Source organism: Symphalangus syndactylus, chromosome 20, assembly GCF_028878055.3.
Source record: "Symphalangus syndactylus isolate Jambi chromosome 20, NHGRI_mSymSyn1-v2.1_pri, whole genome shotgun sequence".
NCBI lineage: Eukaryota > Metazoa > Chordata > Mammalia > Primates > Hylobatidae > Symphalangus > Symphalangus syndactylus.
Window position 1 is genome coordinate 52,442,375 of NC_072442.2, and position 4,448 is coordinate 52,446,822.

The window sequence follows — 4,448 nt, forward strand, 5'->3', positions numbered from 1 at the left end:
CTTAGCAGAACCGCGGTGGAGCCTACTACCCGAGGGACGGGGTAGGGGGCGCGGCTGAGGCGGGTCGGGGTGTGAGGGGTGGGAGGCGCGGCTGAAGTGGAATGGAAGGGCGTGGAGAGGCGAGGGTGGGAGGCGTGGCTGAGGTGGGGTGAGAGGAAAGTAGTGAGGTGAGGGATATGGGAGGCAGAGGCGAGGGTGGGAGGGAGGTGGGGGTGAGGGGTGGGGTGGTGAGGGTTGGAGGAGGCGGAGGCGAGGGTGGGAGGGAGGTGGGGGTGGGGGTGGAGGAGGCGGAGGAGGGGTGAGGCAGATGAGGGTGAGGGGTCGGGGGATGAGGGGTGGAGGAAGCAGATGTGGCGTGGGAGGCAGGTGGGGGTGGGGGTAGAGGGTGAGGGGTGGAGGAGGCAGAGGTGAGGGTGGGAGGGAGGTGGGGGTGAGGGGTAGGGGGTGAGGGGTGGAGGAGGCAGAGGTGGGGTGGGAGGCAGGTGGGGGTGAGGGGTAGGGGAGGCGGATATGGGGTGGGAGGCAGGTGGGGGGGTAAGGGGTGGAGGAGTTGAAGGCTGGAGGGGTCAGTGGTTGGGGAGGAGGAGGCGCGATGGGAGGCAGGTGGAAGCGTGAGGGGTGGGGAGGCGGAGGCGGTTGGGAATGCATCCTGTGCCTGCGGAAATTGGGGAAATTCCCCAGAGGGGTAGGGGCTTGGGGCTGGGCTCCCAGATTTGGCCACGACCTGGCTGTAGCTATTCTGGGTCCTGGGAGAGACGGAACGTCCGGGCCTCACTGAGCTGTGGCCTCTGGGGGTCCCTGGGGCGGTGTGGGAAGGGGCCACGCTTTGCGTGAGAAATTATCTCAGGCTGGGCAGGCTATGCCCAGCCAGCTGGTCCCCTTGCCCTCCAGGAGGTGTCTGGTCCCCTTTGGTCCCCTCTGGCCCTGTTTGAGGACCAGCCAGCATTTTTCTTTTCTCCGCCGCCTCAGTCTTCCTCGCTCCAGGAAGCCTGTGCTGCCTGCTAAACTGTCTTACTCGTATTTCTTTTCTGTGAGACTCAAGCACTGTCTGCTCAGGGAAGCTTCATCTGGCCAGTTAGACATAGCCCCAGCCCTGGCTTGGGGCCAAGTTTCGGAATTAGTACAAACAGAAGCAAAGGCTGCAGGTCCAGGCCCTGGCTTGTCTACACCGCTCCAGCCCCTACCCCCAGCATCCTCAAGTGTCCCATCTTTTTTTACTTTTAAGGCCAGGGCAGTTTCCACCTTCGAGACCCTGAAATCCTCTCTCCCAACTCTTTTTTTAATTTATATTATGCACAGGCTTTAGACATCTCTTGCACATGTGAGTTGGATTTTTTTCTACAAGAGATGCCAGTTTTATTTTTTAAAGCCAGTGGCAAAAATTTCAAACAGGCGGGGCGCGGTGGCTCACGCCTGTAATCCCAGCACTTTGGGAGGCCCAGGCGGATGGATCACCTGAGGTCGGGAGTTCGAGACCAGCCTGACCAATATGGAGAAACCCCGTCTCTACTAAAAATACAAGATTAGCCGGGCACAGTGGCACATGCTTGTAATCTCAGCTACTCGGGAGGCTGAGGCAGGAGAATCGCTTGAACCCAGGAGGCGGAGGTTGTGGTGAGCTGAGATCCTGCTATCGCATTCCAGCCTGAGCAACAAGAGTGAAACTCCGTCTCAAAAAAAAAAAAAAAAAGACTGGGCACGGTGGCTCACACCTGTAATCCCAGCACTTTGGGAGGTTGAGGTGGGTGGATCACCTGAGGTCAGGAGTTTGAGACCAGCCTGCCCAACATGGCGAAACTCTGTCTCTACTAAAAATACAAAAAATCAGCCAAGCGTGGTGGCGGGCGCCTGTAATCCTAGCTACTCGGGAGGCTGAGGCAGGAGAATCGCTTGAACCTAGGAGGCAGAGGTTGCAGTGAGCCGAGATCGCACCACTGCATTCCATCTGGGCAATGAGCAAAACTCGGTCTCAAAAAATAATAATAAAAATAAAAAATAAAAAAATAAAAAAATTTCAAATAGTACAAAGGATGCACCTTATGTGCCTTCCCATCCCTGACCTCTAGTTCCCTGCTCCAGAGGACACATCTGCTACATATTTTTGTGACCTCTCTTTGCTCTTATTAAAAATCTATCTGAAAATAAATTCAAATAAAAGAAACATTTATAAAAAGTTACAAAATGAAATGAAGCACAATAGGAAAGATAGGGTATAAAGTCTGCTTGGGGTAGATTTTCGTTAGGTGGACACTGGACTGAGTGAGGCTTCTTTTTTTGTTTGTTTGTTTCTTTTTTTTTTTTTTGAGATAGAGTCTGGCCCTGTTGCCCAGGCGGGAGTGCAGTGGCACGATCTCGGCTCACTGCAAGCTCCACCTCCTGGGTTCACGCCATTCTCCTGCCTCAGCCTCCCAAGTAGCTGGGACTACAGGCGCCCACGACCACGCCCGGCTGATTTTTTGTATTTTTAGTAGAGACGGGGTTTCACCGTGTTAGCCAGGATGGTCTCGATCTCCTGACCTCGTGATCCGCCCGCCTTGGCCTCCCAACGTTTTTTTGGTTTCTTTTAATGGAGTCGGAGTCTTGCACTGTCTCCCAGGCTGGACTGCAGTGGTGCAATCTCGGCTCACTGCAACCTCTGCCTCCCAGGTTCAAGCAATTTTCTTACCTCAGCCTCCAGAGTAGCTGGGACTACAGGTGCACGCCACCATGCCCGGCTAATTTGTGAAGCTTCTTGAAATATGAATCCAGTGGTATTGAGATTGAGGAAGTCTTGCTTCCCTGCTTGACTCACTTCCCACTAAAAACACAGGCATTCTTCCCTACACAGGGGACTTTTTAAAACAAAGATAGAATTCACATACAATTCACAAATATAAAGTGTACATTTCATTGGTCTTTTAGTATAATTCACAGAGTTGCACAGCTGTCATCACAATCAACTTTAGAACATTTTATCTCCCGCAAAAGAAGCTTCGTACCTGAGCTGGGCGCATTGGCTCACGCCTGTAATCCCAGCACTTTGGGAGGCTGAGGTAGATGGCTTGAGTCTAGAAGTCTGAGACCAGTCTGCACAATATCGTGAAAACCTGCCTCTACAAAAAATACAAAAAAAAAAAAAAAAAAAAAAGACCCAGGTGTGGTGGCATGTGCCTGTAGCTACTTGGGAGGTCAAGGCAGGAGGATTCCCCGAGCCTGGGGAAGTCGAGGCTGCAGTGAGCCGTAATCACGTGCCACGGCACTCCAGCCTGGGCGATGGAATGAGACCCTGTCTCAAAAAAATAAAAAAAGAAGTCTCATACCTTTTAGCAGTCAGTCCTCCTTTCTACACTCACCCCCCAACATCCCTTTGCCCTAGACAACCACTTTACGGTTCCCTGTTTTGGATGTTTCATATAAATGGAATCATGCAGATCACTTCTTGACCTTTCAGCTAAAATCAAGTGTAGTATCTGTTCTTATCAGTTTGATGTGTCCCCTATCTGAGGATGTAATAAAAATAAAAATAAATAAATGGAATCATGCAACGTGTGATTTTTGTGACTGACTTCTTTCATTTAACCTAATTTTTCAAGTTTCTTCCATGCTGTAGTGTATATCAGTACTTAATTTCTCTTTTTGTGGCCAAATAATATTCCATTAAATGGATGTGCCACATTTTATTTATCCATTCATCATCAGTTAATCATCATTTGGGGTGTTTCTATTTGGTTATTATGAATAATGCTGCTGTAAACATTCATGTACAAGTGTGTATGGACATATGTTTCCATTTCTTTGAGTACATACCTAGGAGTGGAATTGCTGGGTCATATGGTAACTACGTTTAATTTTTTTTTTTTTTTTTGAGACAGAGTCTCGCTCTGTCACCCAGGCTGGAGTGCAGTGGTGCGATCTCGATCTCGGCTCACTGCAAGCTCTGCCTCCCAGGTTCACGCCATTCTCCTGCCTCAGCCTCCCAAGTAGCTGGGACTACAGGCGCCTGCCACCACGCCCGGCTAATTTTTTTTTGTATTTTTAGTAGAGACAGGGTTTCACCGTGTTAGCCAGGATGGTCTCAATCTCCTGACCTCATGATCTGCCCGCCTCGGCCTCCCAAAGTGTTGGGATTACAGGTGTGAGCCACCGCACCCGGCCCTTTTTTTTTTTTTTTTGAGACAGTCTTGCTCTGTTGCCCAGGCTGCAGTGCAATGGCAGGATCTCAGCTCACTGCAACCTCCGCCATCCGGATTCAAGCAATTCTCCTGCCTCAGCCTCCGCAGTAGCTGGGATTATAGGCATGTGCCACCATGCCCCACTAAGTTTTTTTTTTTTTTTTTTGAGACACGGTTTTGCTCTGTCTCCCAGGCTGGAGTGCAATGGGGCGATCTCGGCTCACTGCAACCTCCGCCTCCTGGGTTCAAGTGATTCTCCTTCCTCAGTCTCCGGAGTAACTGGGATTACAGGCGTCC

At 50.9% G+C, this 4,448-nt stretch overlaps 1 pseudogene; it reads left to right on the forward strand.

The window, feature by feature from the left end:
* The first annotated feature begins 3,410 nt into the window (after nucleotides 1–3,410).
* On the forward strand, nucleotides 3,411–3,550 carry LOC129470773 (uncharacterized; annotated as a pseudogene).
* The last annotated feature ends 898 nt before the right edge of the window (nucleotides 3,551–4,448 follow it).